Raw genomic sequence first — 19,475 nt, 5'->3', positions numbered from 1 at the left:
AATGTGGATTATAAAATCTTTACTAAAATTCTGGCTACTAGACTGAACGCAATCATATTAGACCTTATACACCCTGACCAGACTGGCTTCATGCCGGGAAAAAGCACCTCCATCAATATTAGACGGGTTCAATCAGTGATTCAGTATAGCTCCCTAGAAACAGATAATAACTGGGCACTAGCATCGTTAGATACAGCCAAGGCTTTCGACTCTCTCGAATGGCCCTTTCTATCTGCATGTCTGAGGAAATACGGTTTTGGGGACAAATTTCTAAGAGGGATAGATATACTATATAGGAAGCCCAGGGCACGTATAGTTGTGAATAATACCATTTCTGAGCCCTTTTCCCTTTATAGGGGAACTCGCCAGGGATGTCCTTTATCCCCGGCCCTCTTCGCCTTGGCAATAGAGGCCTTGGCAATACGCATAAGAACCTCTGATGGTATTAAGGGAATAAATATTGCGGATCGAGTGGATACCATCGGTCTCTATGCTGACGATATGGTGATATTTATGGACAAAGTAGAGGAAACGTTACCACAGGTGATTGCGACTATAGATAAGTTCAGTAAATTTTCAGGGCTATATATAAACTGGGATAAATCTGCCTTGTTCCCTCTCTCACATACCCAGGCACCCTGCCTCGAAACTCTCTCGCCGCTCCCCATTGTATCCAGTTTCAAATATTTAGGTATTCACATGTCCAAATACAGCCAATTAGATCTACAACTTAATATCTACCCACTATTAGATTTGGTTAGAATTAAATTTTCAACCTGGAACAAACTCCCGCTCTCGGTTGCCGGCCGAATTAATCTAATTAAAATGATACTGCTCCCTAAGCTTAACTATTGCCTTCAACATAGTGCCGTGCCCATACCCAAACACTTCTTCGCAAGGTTAAACTCCCTGGTTACATCCTTTATATGGGGGAAAACTAGGCCCAAACTTAAATTGTCGACATTACAGAGGCCGAAGCAGGGGGGTGGGGCGGCTTTGCCAGATTTCCACTTATATTATCTCGCCGGCCAGGCCAAGGCGATAAATAAATGGATGCCTAATAATTCCCTGCCTAACTCGGAGAGTCATTTGCTCCATGGTGCCCGGGCTGATTGTCCACTGGGGTTTCTAGAACTAGAGAAAGTTAATGCCCCCTGTTTGCTACAGTTGCACCGGCTGGCACGATCAATATGGAGACAAATTAAAAAAGTTACTGGATTTGTAGATGTAGTGGCTGAAATGCCTCTATGGAATAATAGTTACTTTCCGGGACTGTTGAACCATCCATCCACTAATTTTTGGATCTCGCATGGTGTTCTCTCGGTGAGAGATGTATATAACCAGGGGGTCTTTGCATCCTTTGTACAATTACAGAATACCCACAGTGTTCCGAGGTCTCAGTTCTTCCGTTATTTACAGCTAAGATCAGCCTTTCAATCACATATGCGGAGTATGGGTGGGGATCGAGCTATTTCATCCTTACCTTTGATAGGTATTCTCAACTCACAGGGCCCTCAAGGACTTATTTCCTCCTTATATACTTATTTGTTGTCCATGGGAGATGGGTCTACTATAAATTCCGTCAAAGGGAAGTGGGAGGGACTTCTTCCTGATGTATCGGGAGAAGAATGGGAGGATATTTTGGAGTCCCCAACTAAAGTCTCTCCCTCAATTAATAATAAAATGACTCAATTATATATTCTGCATCAGTCTTATTTGACCCCGGTACGGCTTTTTAAAATGGGCCGCTTCCACTCGTCGGATTGCTTGAGGTGCCATTCGGGTGATGCGGATTTCATCCACATGATTTGGAAATGCCCTGTTATTCGTCAGTATTGGAGTGAGGTGACGTCTTTTTTAACATCCTTATTACTGATCCCTGTCCCACTTGAACCACTGATCTGCTTATTTGGGGTGTGGGATGCGGAAGCTTGGGATCATTGCACCGGAATATTTCTACGAGAGTCGCTTTTTATGGCACGAAAGGTGTTAGCATTACGATGGATGGGTGGTTCTTGCCCGTCTCTCAGAGCCTGGGTTGATCTGGTGAATTCGATTATCCCGTATGAGCGTACACTATATCAAAATAGAGGATGCCCAGGCAAGTTTGAAAAGATTTGGGGTAGATGGAACTCCTCTTATAATACTTTATAATCCTCATTAGCTTGGCTACTATGTGGAGGTTGGGCTCGTGGTTTGGGGGGCATCACTTACGGGGTGAAATCTGTATTAATTTTCCTTTGGCGGCGCATTATTGCTATTGTTAAGTTAATGTAGTTAAATGTTGTATATTAGGTGATTTGTAAGACGTCAGTGATTTAACATACACAGTTTGTCACTTTTGTAATACTTTTAGATATAATAATGCATGACCCCTATCTGTATTTCATACTGTTACTAATAATGACAAATGCAAACGTGTGTATTGTGCAGTTTATTCTGGAATTAATAAACGAATTTAAAAAAAAAAATTAGAAAAATGTTGTCTCTGTCCAAATATATATGGACCTAACTGTATACATATACCATAAAGGGACACTAAAAAGAGGGAACATATATGCATATAAACATATTATACAGACCACGGAAAAAGATTTTTCACATATCACAGTTGACATACATAATTCGCTATACATTGAGAATAAAATATCATTCACATGGATAATGATATAGATATCCACAAAATAATAGTATAACAACAAAAATCCATGTGATTAGAATATAATCATCTTAATCTCAATACAATAGAATGTTAAAAAATACCAGATGAAACAGATGCATGTATAGACAATTAAGGAACATAATATATGTATATATTTATATATCTCTCTCTCCACACGTATGGACAACAGTCCATATTTCCATATTCTCCGGTAATATTATTCCTGGTCCAGCGGTGAAGATGTCATCACACCATTCAATAAATGGCCCTCACTTGTGATACCACAATAAAGTACTAGAAAGAATAAAAAAATCCTTAAAATCAAATAATAAAAACATACGAGAAGAGGGTAACAATGTGGAACGCACAGCAGCCGGCGGATTAAAGATATGGCGCAAAAGATAAATTTTCATTCAGGCCGTCCGGTTGGACGGTCTGGAGGCGCCAAATCCATTGGGTTTCCAATTTTCCCAACCGCTTGGACAATTGGTCGCCTCTAATATTAATTTTCAGGGCACCAAAGCCCCTAACCCTTAATAGCGATGAATTGCAGTCATGAAATTCCCAGAAATGCCTCGGTATGGTTTTAAGCATTGATCCATCCGTTTGGCCAGAGGCCGCCTGTATCCCAAGTACGTGTTCCCTAATTCGCACCTTAAATTGACGGGTCGTCATACCAACATAAATCAACCCGCAGGGACATGTGGCATAGTATACAACATATCGTGTTGTACACGGAATATGTTGCCTGATAGTATATACTCTAGAACCGTTGGAATTAAGGAAGGAGTCACATCTTTCGACATTGGGACAGGCGACACAATGGCCACACGGAGTACATCCAGGCCCTGGCCTCATCTTGTCCAAAAATGTTGTGGGTTGTTGACTTACATGATGGCTTCTCACTAAATGATCCTTAAGGTTCCTAGCCCTCCTAAACGTCAATGATGGTCGAGTTGGAAGGAACTTTTTCATAGTGGGATCAACCATCAAAATTGGCCATGCCTTCTCTATGACCCTCCGTACCTCATCAGCCCTTCCACTGAAGTCAGTGATAAATCTAACCTTACCATCATTGTTTACTTTACGTCCCGCAGCCGACTCTTTAATGTGCGCTTGCGCGTACATCATCTCCGGCCTCGGACGCTGCAGGGCTGATGACCCTGGATCACATGGGCCCATGTGTTTCCGGTGTCGCCGCACTGGTGCGCCGGTGTCCGGAACTGATGATGTTACAGGAAGGGGCTGTTTTTGGCGCAAAATGGGATTGTCTGGGACTATAAATGAAATCCGCAAGTACAAGTTGGTACCCCTTGAAAAAGGCACCCGCCGAAACGCGCGTCAGGGTGGGCGCGATAGGGAGTGCTGAGTGACCCTTATTTTCTGCTACGGGTATGTACCATCCACATATTTATGTTTTATTGTGATTTATGTCACTTGACCGCTATATATGCTTTTAAAGGGTGGTATATTGTCCCTTGTACCGGGCACTTCTTTGCACACCTATCTGTGCCCTATCAATACGTGTTGAGGCTACTATGGGGAATCCATTCCCTGCTGTTTGTTCACCTGGATTTTTCTAAATAAAGATGTTTTGTTAATTTGCATATAATTGGACTTCTGATTGCTTTTTTCTTTTTGGTTTTTGATATAAGTGCTGGGGGGCCTGAGCTGGCGGCGATACCGGCACCTGACCCCCACAGCGCGCTGGTGTCCCCGCCTGCTCAGGCCCCCGGATGGGTGCAGCACATGACAGGATGGGGACGCAGGATGGGTGCAGCACATACCAGGATGGGGACGCAGGATGGGTGCAGCACATGACAGGATGGGGACGCAGGATGGGTGCAGCACATGACAGGATGGGGACGCAGGATGGGGACGCAGGATGGGTGCAGCACATACCAGGATGGGGACGCAGGATGGGTGCAGCACATGACAGGATGGGGGCGCAGGATGGGTGCAGCACATGACAGGATGGGGACGCAGGATGGGTGCAGCACATGACAGGATGGGGACGCAGGATGGGTGCAGCACATGACAGGATGGGGACGCAGGATGGGTGCAGCACATACCAGGATGGGGACACAGGATGGGTGCAGCACATGACAGGATGGGGACGCAGGATGGGTGCAGCACATACCAGGATAGGGACGCAGGATGGGTGCAGCACATGACAGGATGGGGACGCAGGATGGGTGCAGCACATGACAGGATGGGGACGCAAGATGGGTGCAGCACATACCAGGATGGGGACGCAGGATGGGTGCAGCACATGACAGGATGGGGACGCAGGATGGGTGCAGCACATACCAGGATGGGGACGCAGGATGGGTGCAGCACATGACAGGATGGGGGCGCAGGATGGGTGCAGCACATGACAGGATGGGGACGCAGGATGGGTGCAGCACATGACAGGATGGGGACGCAGGATGGGTGCAGCACATACCAGGATGGGGACACAGGATGGGTGCAGCACATGACAGGATGGGGACGCAGGATGGGTGCAGCACATACCAGGATAGGGACGCAGGATGGGTGCAGCACATGACAGGATGGGGACGCAGGATGGGTGCAGCACATGACAGGATGGGGACGCAAGATGGGTGCAGCACATACCAGGATGGGGACGCAGGATGGTTGCAGCACATGACAGGATGGGGACGCAGGATGGGTGCAGCACATACCAGGATGGGGACGCAGGATGGGTGCAGCACATGACAGGATGGGGGCGCAGGATGGGTGCAGCACATGACAGGATGGGGACGCAGGATGGGTGCAGCACATGACAAGATGGGGACGCAGGATGGGTGCAGCACATACCAGGATGGGGACGCAGGATGGGTGCAGCACATGACAGGATGGGGGCGCAGGATGGGTGCAGCACATGACAGGATGGGGACGCAGGATGGGTGCAGCACATGACAGGATTGGGACGCAGGATGGGTGCAGCACATGACAGGATGGGGACGCAGGATGGAGCAGCACATGACAGGATGGGGACGCAGGATGGGTGCAGCACATGACAGGATGGGGACGCAGGATGGGTGCAGCACATGACAGGATGGGGACGCAGGACTCTATAGCGACAGGGTCTGTTCCGCAGGACTGGCGCATAGCAAATGTGGTGCCAATATTCAAAAAGGGCTCTAAAAGTGAACCTGGAAATTATAAGCCAGTAAGTCTAACCTCTATTGTTGGTAAAATATTTGAAGGGTTTCTGAGGGATGTTATTCTGGATTATCTCAATGAGAATAACTGTTTAACTCGATATCAGCATGGGTTTATGAGAAATCGCTGCTGTCAAACCAATCTAATCAGTTTTTATGAAGAGGTAAGCTATAGGCTGGACCACGGTGAGTCATTGGACGTGGTATATCTCGATTTTTCCAAAGCGTTTGATACCGTGCCGCACAAGAGGTTGGTACACAAAATGAGAATGCTTGGTCTGGGGGAAAATGTGTGTAAATGGGTTAGTAACTGGCTTAGTGATGGAAAGCAGAGGGTGGTTATAAATGGTATAGTCTCTAACTGGGTCGCTGTGACCAGTGGGGTACCGCAGGGGTCAGTATTGGGACCTGTTCTCTTCAACATATTCATTAATGATCTGGTAGAAGGTTTACACAGTAAAATATCGATATTTGCAGATGATACAAAACTATGTAAAAGCAGTTAATACAAGAGAAGATAGTATTCTGCTACAGATGGATCTGGATAAGTTGGAAACTTGGGCTGAAAGGTGGCAGATGAGGTTTAAAAATGATAAATGTAAGGTTATACACATGGGAAGAAGGAATCAATATCACCATTACATACTGAATGGGAAACCACTGGGTAAATCTGACAGGGAGAAGGACTTGGGGATCCTAGTTAATGATAAACTTACCTGGAGCAGCCAGTGCCAGGCAGCAGCTGCCAAGGCAAACAGGATCATGGGGTGCATTAAAAGAGGTCTGGATACACATGATGAGAGCATTATACTGCCTCTGTACAAATCCCTAGTTAGACCGCACATGGAGTACTGTGTCCAGTTTTGGGCACCGGTGCTCAGGAAGGATATAATGGAACTAGAGAGAGTACAAAGGAGGGCAACAAAATTAATAAAGGGGATGGGAGAACTACAATACCCAGATAGATTAGCGAAATTAGGATTATTTAGTCTAGAAAAAAGACGACTGAGGAGCGATCTTATAACCATGTATAAGTATATAAGGGGACAATACAAATATCTCGCTGATAATCTGTTTATACCAAGGAAGGTGACGGGCACAAGGGGGCATTCTTTGCGTCTGGAGGAGAGAAGGTTTTTCCACCAACATAGAAGAGGATTCTTTACTGTTAGGGCAGTGAGAATCTGGAATTGCTTGCCTGAGGAGGTGGTGATGGCGAACTCAGTCGAGGGGTTCAAGAGAGGCCTGGATGTCTTCCTGGAGCAGAACAATATTGTATCATACAATTATTAGGTTCTGTAGAAGGACGTAGATCTGGGGATTTATTATGATGGAATATAGGCTGAACTGGATGGACAAATGTCTTTTTTCGGCCTTACTAACTATGTTACTATGTTACTATGTTAGGATGGAGCAGCACATGACAGGATGGAGACCATATACCAATATAAATGCTCGCCACCCGGGCGTAGAACGGGTTCAATAACTAGTATATATATGGTTCAATAACTAGTATATATATATATATATATATATATATATATATATATATACAGTATATATATATATATGCTTTGCAAAAAAGAAAAAAAAAAAGAGCATGAACCGCACATCCCAAAATCATACGTTGATCTAAAGCCGCTAGGCAAAAATTAATATAACTGAATATGAGGTTTTCAGTTTAACATTCTGATCAGACTGTATGAAGCCCACTGCCCCTTCACGGCAAACCTCGTAGTGGGTCCTAACGCCCTAACGGAGCGGAGCCGTGCTGCGCCCACCGCCACAGCGGCCATGCACCAGCAGGGCGGACGGCCTGTTGCCCCATAGCACCCATGCTGCAAGACTGAGTCCCCAAGACTCCAGACCGCGCCGCACCACCAGCACAAAGCCACAGCAGCAATGGCCGCCACACAGCACCAAAACCAAAATGAAATGGGGACGCAGGATGGGTGCAGCACATGACAGGATGGGGACGCAGGATGGGTGCAGCACATGACAGGATGGGGACGCAGGATGGAGCAGCACATGACAGGATGGAGACCATATACCAATATAAATGCTCGCCACCCGGGCGTAGAACGGGTTCAATAGCTAGTATATATATATATATATATATATATATATATATATACAGTATATATATATATATATATATATATATATATATATATATATACTGTAGATAGATAGAAAAAAATGGAACAGCACAGGCCTCCCAGCAAATAATCCATATACCGTATATACTCGAGTATAAGCCGAGATTTTCAGCCCATTTTTTGGGGCTGAAAGTCCCCCTCTCGGTTTATACTCGAGTCATACACGGAGAGGGGGAGCGGGGGCTGTGTAATTATACTTACCTGCTCCTGGCGCGGTCCCTGGACGTCCCTGCTTCTTCCAGCGCTGCAGCTTCTTCCTGTACTGAGCGGTCACATGGTACCGCTCATTACAGAAATGAATATGCGGCTCCACCTCCCAAAGGGGTGGAGCCGCATATTCATTACTGTATGAGCGGTAATGGTGACCGCTCAATACAGAAGAAGATGCAGCGGTGGAAGAAGCAGGGACTGCACAGCACCAGGAGCAGGTAAGTATACGGGGAGGGGGAGCGCAGCGCTGCGCAATATTTACCTCTCCTCGTTCAAGTGCGGCTCCGTCTTCAGCGTCCTCTGGCTGTGACGCTCAGGTCAGAGGGCGCAGTGATGTAGTCAGTGCGTGCCCTCTGCTGAACGTCAGTGCCGAAGATGGAGCCGCACGAGGAGCAGGTAAAAGTGCCGGGGTCCTGAGCGAAGAGAGGTGAGTATGTGATTTTTTTTTTTTTTTTATGGCAGCAAAAGCAAATGGGGCAAGTGGCTGTGCGGAGCATCTGTATGGGGCCATAACACTTGTGCAGCACTATATGGGGCAAGTGGCTGTGCGGAGCATCTGTATGGGGCAATAACACTTGTGCAGCACTATATGGGGCAAGTGGCTGTGCGGAGCATCTATATGGGGCCATAACACTTGTGCAGCACTATAAGGGGCAAGTGGCTATATGGAGCATCTCTATGGGGCCATAACACTTGTGCAGCACTATATGGGGCAAGTGACTGTACGGAGCATCTTATGGGGCCATAATGCTTGTGCAGCAATATACTGTATAGGGCAAATATCTCTATGGAGCATCTTATGGGGCCCTTATTACCCTTTATGCAGGATTATATGGGGCATATTTTAATATGGAGCATCTAATGGGGCCCATCAAACTTTATGGAGCATTATATGGGGCTCCTGATTCAATATGGATATTCAAAAACACTTAACTTATTGATGTCTCAATTAATTTTACTTTTATTGGTATCTATTTTTACTTTTGACATTTACAGGTAGCTGCTGCATTTTCCACCCTAGGCTTATACTCGAGTCATTAAGTTTTCCCAGTTTTTTGTGGCAAAATTGGGGGGGTCGGCTTATACTCGGGTCGGCTTATACTCGAGTATATGCGGGTACTTGCCAAATATATAAAGATAAATAATGGGAAACAGCACTCTAAAATTTTGCAAAAAGTAAAGGTAGACTTTATTAGGCCCACATGGCGTGCTGCTTTCCATTTTTTATATTTAGATAGATAGACACAGATAGATAGATAGATAGATAGATAGATAGATAGATAGATAGATAGATAGATAGATAGATAGACAGAACAAGAGCTATTTGTTAATGAAATCTCAAAGACTGTAAGTGAAGGATTGTTTTATCTGCAGGGCAGGAGAGAAAGATATGAGATGCGGAGTTAGCAGCAGGCTACATTGCTATCCTGGGAACTGTTCTTGTTTCCTGGTCACTTGGGATGAGCTAGTAGTTTATAGCACAGCCACGTAGTATATAACACAGCCTCATAGTATATAGCACAGCCACGTAGTATATAGCACAGGCAGGTAGTATATAGCACAGCACATGCAGTATATAACACAGCCATGTAGTATATAGCACAGCCACATAGTATATAACACAGCCCACGTAGTATATAGCACAGCCCACGTAGTATATAGCACAGCCCACGTAGTATATAGCACAGCCCACGCAGTATATAACACAGCCCACGTAGTATATAGCACGGCCACGTAGTATATAGCACAGCCACGTAGTATATAGCACAGCCCACGCAGTATATAACACAGCCACGTAGTATACAGCACAGGCACGTAGTATATAACACAGCCCACGCAGTATATAATACAGCCACGTAGTATATAACACAGCCACGTAGTATATAACAGAGCCACGTAGTATATAGCACAGCCACGTAGTATATAGCACAGGCACGTAGTATATAGCACAGGCCACGCAGTATAGAACACAACCACGTAGTATATAGCACAGCCACGTAGTATATAGCACAGCCCACGTAGTATATAGCACAGCCCACATAGTATATAGCACAGCCCACGCAGTATATAACACAGCCCACATAGTATATAGAGCAGCCACGTATTATATAGCACAGCCCACGCAGTATATAACACAGCCACGTAGTATATAGCACAGGCACGTAGTATATAGTACAGCCCACGCAGTATATAATACAGCCACGTAGTATATAGCACAGCCACGTAGTATATAACACAGCCACGTAGTATATAACACAGCCACGTAGTATATAGCACAGCCACGTAGTATAAAGCACAGGCACGTAGTATATAGCACAGGCCACGCAGTATAGAACACAACCACGTAGTATATAGCCCACCACGTAGTATATAGCACAGCCCACGTAGTATATAGCACAGCCCACGTAGTATATAGCACAGCCCACATAGTATATAGCACAGCCCATGCAGTATATAACACAGCCCACGTAGTATATAGAGCAGCCCACGTATTATATAGCACAGCCCACGCAGTATATAACACAGCCACATAGTATATAACAGAGCCACGTAGTATATAGCACAGCCACGTAGTATATAGCACAGGCACGTAGTATATAGCACAGGCCACGCAGTATAGAACACAACCACGTAGTATATAGCACAGCCACGTAGTATATAGCACAGCCCACGTAGTATATAGCACAGCCCACATAATATAGCATAGCCCATGCAGTATATAACACAGCCCACGTTATATATAGAGCAGCCCACGTATTATATAGCACAGCCCACGCAGTATATAACACAGCCCACGTAGTATATAGCACAGCCACATAGTATATTGCATAGCCACGCAGTATATAGCACAGCCCATGTAGTGTAGAGCACAGCGACGTAGTATATAACACAGCCCACGCAGTATGTAACACAGCCAACGCAGTATATAACACAGCCCACATAGTATATAGCAATGTGGGCACCATATCCCTGTTAAAAAAAGAATTAAAATAAAAATAGTTATATACTCACCTTCCAGTGGTCCCCGGATCCAGCCCAGGCCTTTAGCGATGCTCCTCGCGACGCGCCGTTCCCACTAATGCCTTGCGGCAATAACACGTGATGATGTAGCGGTCTCGCAAGACCGCTACATCATCACGTGTCGTTGCCGCAATGCATTCTTGGGACTGGAGCGTCGCGAGGAGCAGGAAAGGCTGCCACGGACGCCGGAAGGTGAGAATATAATTATTTTTTTTTATTATTATTATTTTTAACATTATATGTTTTTACTATTGATGCTGCATAGGCAGCATCAATAGTAAAAAGTTGGTCACACTGGCAGCGTTAACGGACTTCTAAAACGCTATGTGGGCGCTGACTGGAGGGGAGTATGGAGGGGGCACTGAATGGAGGGGAGTAGGGAGGAGAAAATTCGCGGCCGGACTGGGCCTGTCACTGATTGGTCGCGGCCGGCTGGGCGTGACCAATCAGCAACGCGGGATTTCCGTGACAGACAAACAGACGGAAGTGGACCTTAGACGATTGTATAGATAGATTTTTAGACGGAAAAAAAATGAATCCACAAGCAGAACTTTTTTTTCTATTCAAAAATAAACAACAAACATAAAGCAGATGGACTCCATAAAAATCAATGGCGCCCCTCTGCTTCCGTTTGACCCAGGAATGAACAGGAAACTAATTCCATTTATCTGTTCTGTTTGTCTGTTGTAAACGGATTAGACAAGCGGAAATATTATACAGACATATGAACAGAGCCTAAGAGAAGTAGTGTATGTAGAGGGAGCAACTTTGTAATATATTTAATGGCCGGGGTTACACTTGCGAGTTCAATATGAGAAACTCGCGCGACTCTCTCGCATCAAGTACTAGCACTGCCACCGGCACTCAGGACCGGAGCATGCGGCAGTATGCATTTCTATGCAGCCGCACGCTCTGGTCCTGAGTGCCGTCGGCAGTCCTGAGACTTGATGCGAGAGACTCGCGCGGGTTTCTCGCATTGAAGTGTGACCCCGGCCAATCAGGGAAATCTGCTTCTTTCTCCTCCAGGACTGATGGTTCATTCTCAATCTTCTCAATTTACAGGTAAAATCTGTATTTGGTGAAGACAGATTTTCCCAGACTTTCTGCCTCTAGCTCCTCCCCAGCAATCTCCACACAGAATCTTCAGTAGACCTCTGGTTGTCATGCCGATGCATCGCTGACCCCCGATCACGTGACGGGGGTCAGCGATGCGCGCATTTCCGGCCCGATGGCCCGAAGCGCTAGTCAAATACCGCTGTCAGAATTTGACAGCAGCATTTAACTAGTTAATAGCGGCGGGTGGTGTTGTGAATTCTGTGGCCAAGCTCCCTCCTGTGGTCGTGAGTGGTACTGCGGCTGGTTCTGTCTATAAGCTTCCTTTGGTGGATGAGAGTGGTACTGCGGCTTCTGAGTTTCCTTCCTCAGGTGATGAGGTTAAGTCGTTAGGTGCTGCTCTATTTAACTCCACCTGGTGCTTTGATCCTGGCCTCCAGTCAATGTTCTAGTATTGGTCTTGCTTCCTCCTGAATCGTTCCTGTGGCCTCTCTATCCTGCATAAGCTAAGTTCTGCTTGTGTTATTTTTGTTTGCTATATTTTCTGTCCAGCTTGCTATATTGGTTTTTCTTGCTTGCTGGAAGCTCTGAGACACAGAGGGAGCACCTCCGTACTGTTAGTCGGTGCGGAGGGTCTTTTTGCCCCTCTGCGTGGTTGTGTGTAGGTTTTTGTGTTGACCGCAAAGCTATCTTTCCTATCCTCGGTCTATTCAGTAAGTCGGGCCTCACTTTGCTAAATCTATTTCATCTCTGTGTTTATATTTCATCTTTACTCACAGTCATTATATGTGGGGGGCTGCCTTTTCCTTTGGGGAATTTCTCTGAGGCAAGGTAGGCTTATTTTTCTATCTTCAGGGCTAGTTAGTTTCTCAGGCTGTGCCGAGTTGCATAGGGAGCGTTAGGCGCAATCCACGGCTACCTCTAGTGTGGTGTGTTAGGATTAGGGATTGCGGTCAGCAGAGTTTCCACGTCTCAGAGCTCGTCCTATGTTTTTGGTAAATGTCAGGTCACCTTGTGTGCTCTGAACTTCAAGGTCCATTGTGGTTCTGAATTACCTGTTCATAACAGGGTGGATCGCGAACCCCACCAGCCGCTATTGCGGGCACATGTCAGCTGTACAAAACAGCTGACATGTCCCGGCTTTGATGCAGGCTCACCGCCAGAGCCCGCATCAAAGCAGGGGTTCTGTCCTCGGATGTACTATTCCGTCCGAGGACAGAAAGGGGTTAAACCTTGTATTGTTCCCCCATAATTGTAAAGAGTGAAAAAAGTGGAGTTCTCCAAGAACATTGATACAAAAGAGCAAATGGAATAAACCACAAGGAATGGAATAAAAGATAAAAGAATGTTTTTATTTAGAAAATAAAGGCAAAGGAGGAGCACATAGATGGGTTCAACCAGAGAGTGATATTATCTATGGGGTAGAGAGACACCATATGATGTGAAGTACCATAAAGTACTAAGTGGCTAAGTGCTGTATGAATTTCAACCACAAAGTGTGGAAAAAACAGGTGGAGAAACAGATGGAGTAACTCCACATACCTAGGAGTGAATGTGCATAAAAGTAAAAAATATTAATAATTAATATGCCAGCATATAGTAAATATTGGCCAATAGTTTTGAGTATAAATACACTATCCTAGATTCCCACAATTGGTAATACTATGTCATAAATGGAGTCTAACACTTACCCATGTCATGGTAAAACTAGGAGTCCCCACACTGCCCCGACACGCGTTTCGCTGTGGCTTTTTCAAGGGTGGGTACCAGAATCTTTTTAGTAGCCGCTGCCATCTCCTAGCTCAGAAATGTAAGAATTTGACTTCACTGAATATATACATTGAAAAGTTTGAGAATGAATGATCAGTCCTGGGGGAGAAAGATGCAGATTACTCTGATAAGATACAGCTCTGGCAAAAATTAAGAGACCACTGCAAAATGTTCCGTTTGTCTGATTTTTCTCTTTATAGGTATATTTTGAGAAAAATGTAAATTTTTCTTTTATTCTATAAACTATTGGCAACATGTCTCCGAATATCCAAGCAATACATTTTTTTTTTTTTTTCTGAAAAGGAGAAATGGTCAAAATTACAAAAATAACCAGTGCTTTCAGACCTCAAATAATGCAAAGAAAACATGTTCATAATCATTTAGAAACAACAATAGTAATGTTTTAACTCAGGAAGAGTTCAGAAATCAATATTTTGTGGAATAACCATGATTTTTAATCACTACTTTCATGCATCTCGGAATGCTTTACACCAGTCTTTCACACTGCTTCTGGTGCAAAAATGTCAGCAGTTCTTTGTTTGATGGCTTGTCCCTATCCATCATCCTCTTGATTACATTCCAGAGGTTTTCAATGGGGTTCAGGTCTGGAGTTTGGGCTGCCCATGACAGGGTTTTGATGTGGTGGTCTCTTAATTTTTGCCAGAGCTGTATATTACAAAGTTACTTATTTTTAAGTGTACTGTTAATTTACGAAATACATAAATGATGTTAGCTCTTTAAGATTCAATTAATAATGATTAATGATTCACTAACGATGATAAATAAAAACTTGCAAATGACTACACTTCAGTAGCAGAAACTGTGTTCTCAGATCTTCATGTATGCTAAATATTTTCTCTGTAAGGTATGCAAATCACTGTTTTACATATTTAATCACTCAATGGTGTAAATATAACTTTCAATATAGACTTTTGTATTCCAATATACACAGGTATGCAATCTGTTCAAAATCCGCAGCAATTTCTAATAATTGAATTGTCGGCGTTATCAAAGTGTGTGAAGGAACCCTTAATAAGATTTTTCTAGTTTCTATGGATTCAGGGACGTGAGAAAGTGTTCCATGTGGCTCATGCAATGTCTCTTCGTTCCTATGGTTTCTGACACTTTTATCAGCAGGATTCGTACATAATACAACAATATTCTTGCTGTCAAAATGATGGAAACCTTGATGAAACCTTGACAAGCCTGAATATACAGTAACACAACTGGTCATGACACCAGTGTAAACCAACCTGGAATAAAAAGTTTGGCCACATTTTCCTCTACATTATACTCAGACTGTCCCTCTCCAAGTGGTGAGTCATGCTGCAGCCTTTCTCATTCATTCACAAATCCATTAAGCAATGAAATTAGAAACTTCCAGACGGAAAAGTCAGTGCAAAAAATATAGCTGCCGAGCTCAGAAAAGAGGACGTGAATATTTCATAAAGTCAACATATGTGATTACTGATAGGAAGTATAGAAGCCTGGTGGCAAAAATGCACAAGGTTCACTTAGTCTTATATTATTTCCTTTTTTATTTCCAACTTAGAAGAGATATTCAAAATGAACAAATAGATGTGCAAGACCCTGATACAACTGTCAATTCAGGAGTCCATGGCCCCAGATGGGAGCCCTGAAAACCTCCTTCTACCTGCCTGTTACACTGTGACAGTCTTTAGTAAGGAAGGAGAGCCTCAACTTGTCCCTGGAACTGGGAGCGCTAACCAACAGTAGAGAAGAGGATAGGGACAGGGAGGAATAAACTGAATGGGAACAGGAACCTGGAGATAAACACACACATACTACAGCAAAACACACTACAACAACTCTACTCCACTTAGTTTTAGTACACAGCACAGAAAGACAAATCTTTCACCAGCAGGAACAAGAAGGTCTGACGAGTTTTAAAGGAAGAGGTAATGACCAGATCAGAAGCAGCTGAAATGGAGTTGCGTGTTTCTGACCAGCATAGAAAGGGTTGTTAACCTCTTCAGCGCCAGAGGAAACTAAATCCATTTAATGTGGGACACAAATTACACCATTTCTAAAGAAGATCAGCGATTCATTACTCAACGTGACCGTCTCACTCCAGGACTTCCAGAAGGTCGTGACACCCTCATGACACTGCCAGCATCACCTGACCCTCTTACTTGGCCTGGAGAGATGTCATGTTTGCATCATGCCACAACTACACTGTTCTAGTCCTACAAATTGAAAAAGGTGTCAGGGATGCTGGCAGATAGGAGGAGGTTTACAGGGCTCTCAGCCACAGCTATGGAGGACTGACGTGACCGCTGGACTAAGGCTTTGAGTATCATTTTGCTCACCTTCATTGGTATGTTTTTCCAAGCCAGGTCTAAATTCACTTGCTGTTGATTTTTCCACTACATCTGATTGTTCCAAGTATCTATTACTCTTTCAGTAAAATAACTTATAGAGGAAGGTGAGAGGTGTACTTCAATAAGGATGTCAAAATTATCGAGAGATGATTAAATTGAAGAAGTTTATCAATTTCAGAAAAATAGAAGCTTACATTGTGATTATATCCCTTTAGCACGGCTCACAGATTTCTATATCTAGGAAACCTGCAAAACGCGCAGAACTGTTCCCCTGTGTTTGGAGTGGTCAAAGCTCTCAATACTAGCATTGCGTCATAAACGTCTTTTGTTGGACTACCCCGTAAACCTACAAGTTATCCCCCAACCACTCTGTATTTTCAACATTAGTGTAGTAAATCAGTGAGAATTTAGCACCAAATTACAGCCTCACTGATATTGGCCTACGACATTTCAATAGAAAAATGCTATATTTAATGGAGGTTAATAAGAAGTGTGAAAGTTAGGCCACGTTCACACATTCAGCATTTGGTCAGTACTATACATCAGTGTTTGTAAGGCAAAACCAGTAGTGGAACAATCAGAGGAAAAGTATAATAGAAACATATGCACCACTTCTGTATTTATCACCCACTCCTGGTTTTGGCTTAGGCTTGGTTCCCATTGCGTTAATGGGAACACGCTAACGGACAGCGTTGCACGGCGAAATTAACGGCAATGGGAACGCGCAGCACTAGCGCGTTTCATGTTCGGCACGCGCTAGCGACGCGCCGGTGTTTCCTGGCGCGCTGCGGACGCTGCTTGCAGCGTCCGAGGCGCGCCCGCGGTCCGTTCCCCGCTCTCGCAGATCGGGGATCTGCGAGAGCGGGGACGTTACCGCGACCCCGGGACGCGGCCACATTAAAAACATTGCGTTAGCGCAACCCGCTAGCGCTAAACGGGTTGCACCAACGCAATGTGACCCTAGCTTAACAAATACTGATGTAAAATACTGACCAAATACCGACTATTTGAACGTGGCCTAAGCATGGAAAACATATACCAAAGCTTTCTGGATGAGTAACTGAATGCCAAGGCCCCCTAGTCCCAGACATTAGTGGCTTTTCATTATTCCACAATGCTTTCCACTAGAATAGCACATGTCTGGGTAACCTGCTAGACTGACGAATGTGTCCATAACAGCAATATATCATTGACAGAATATCCAAAATGACTTTATGTCCCATGAAATTAATGAATGTTAATCACAGAAGTGCTGATTACTAGTGAGCATTATATGTGCACGAATGCGGCCAAGCCAACCGACATGGCACCAGTTCTCGAGGACAGATAAACTCATCACATCAAACTGAGATCATTTCTGTCAAATAACAAACAGGAAGCATTTCATTAAAAGATTACTGATACAGAAAAAAGGAACTAAAGCCACGGAAGCTTTCTTTTCTGATAAAATGGGCATTCGTCCAGCCGCAGATACAGACATACTCAACAAAACATTTGGCTCCTTGGTCAGGAAGTGCTGGAAAGTCAGGACCTCGGAGAGCTCCAGAAAACACCCTGAAATCCTGGAAGTGCTGATAGAATCCCAACCCTCCCTGATATAAGTGTGGTGGGGAACCATAGAATCCAAAAGTCGTTCTCATGTCAGACGGAATTAACCCCCTCCGGCAGAAAGCACTTTGCCTTGTCATTTACGTCTAGAGCTTAATAACCACTTCTACGCCACATGGGGAAAGGTCTTTTCAGTAAAAAGAAACCGGAGTCAGGAAATAATCACTTAATACTGGTTTGGCTCTAGTGGTCTATAGGGCAATTACCAAAGTGCGTAAATGTAGTGATTAGTGGCATACAATGGTACATGCTGGGGAGCGCCTCCTGGCACCTGTTACTTGGCATAGAAGAAATCTGACCATCCGAGTGGCAAAACCAATGGCTTCCACCAACTTTAACATTAATATTTCCTCTGTACCAATATAATCATGTATATGATAGTGATGAATTATAAATTGACCATATGATTGATCTTGACAACAATCCCATGTAAGCATGATCTCATGCATTTATCTGTCTGGGGGGCGAGCAACCCCTGGCACGCCAGCTACAACTCCAAGCATGCAGCCTGTCATGATCAGTGCTTGCTGGGAGTTGTAGTTCCGGGCTCGCTGGAGTGCTGCAGGAGCTATCTATAGAGTAGGAATATCTCATCTCTTAAATCTAGAAGACTGATCTCCATTTCTACAATATAGGTCACTGTTATTAAAGTCTTTGCATGCAGACCATTTCCATGTCCCAGAATGACATCACAGTTGTCCCCTGCACCCTCACACCAGCTCTGTATCACCACTGCAGAGACATTGACCCTCCCAGTGTGGCTCTCTGCGTGGCCATCTGACCCCAGGTAGCTGACACTTTCCCTTCTCATGCCATGTGTGGGGGAGGGGAGAAGTAGCTTGGGACTTGCAGAACTGTGAGTAGACGGCACATACTGTAAGCAAACGCCCTACAGTCCTTATTATGACGGATCCTGGATGCACAGACATGGCACAGCCAGGGTACAGCCTCAGATAGGAGTAACTGACACACTGCAGGCAGCAGTGCCGGGAAAGCAGAGGCTCAATGATGGGCTGCGGGGAGAACAGTGCATTCCCCATCCACTCACCGGAGCAGGGCATCAGCAGGCAGCGCCGGGCATCAGCAGGCAGCGCCGGGCATCAGCAGGCAGCGCCGGGCATCAGCAGGCAGCGCCGGGCATCAGCAGGCAGCGCCGGGCATCAGCAGGCAGCGCCGGGCTCCATCGCTCTCCTCCGGTCTGGGGATGAGGCAGCAGAGGAGCGGGCGGAGCCTGCAGCACGTACAGGAGGCTCCTGAATCATTCACACTCAACCTGCACCACGTGACCAACCCCACATGCATAATGCATCAGCACAGAGACTGAGGGCAGGCATGTCTGCTGCTCCATGTGCCTGCTGCGTGCTCTATCTACCACCTGTGTGTGTGGCACTGCTGCGTGCTCTATCTACCACCCATGTGTGTGGCACTGCTGCATGCTCTATCTACCACCCGTGTGTGTGGCACTGCTGCGTGCTCTATCCAC

At 45.1% G+C, this 19,475-nt stretch overlaps 1 protein-coding gene across 1 annotated transcript in view; it reads right to left on the bottom strand.

Moving 5' to 3' along the window:
• The window catches only part of SLC7A14 (solute carrier family 7 member 14), a 233,143-nt gene extending 213,929 nt beyond the window's left edge, over positions 1 to 19,214 (bottom strand). Inside the window, exon 1 of the mRNA XM_069727336.1 lies at positions 19,041 to 19,214. The gene's annotated coding sequence lies outside the window, so the exon portion shown is untranslated. The remainder of the gene's footprint in view (positions 1 to 19,040) is intronic.
• Between the last annotated feature and the right edge of the window lie 261 nt (positions 19,215 to 19,475).

The sequence above is a fragment of the Ranitomeya imitator genome, chromosome 5 (assembly GCF_032444005.1).
Source record: "Ranitomeya imitator isolate aRanImi1 chromosome 5, aRanImi1.pri, whole genome shotgun sequence".
NCBI classification, from domain to species: Eukaryota; Metazoa; Chordata; class Amphibia; order Anura; family Dendrobatidae; genus Ranitomeya; species Ranitomeya imitator.
Note: the sequence above shows the minus strand (reverse complement) of the source record. Positions and strands in the feature narration are given on the sequence as shown.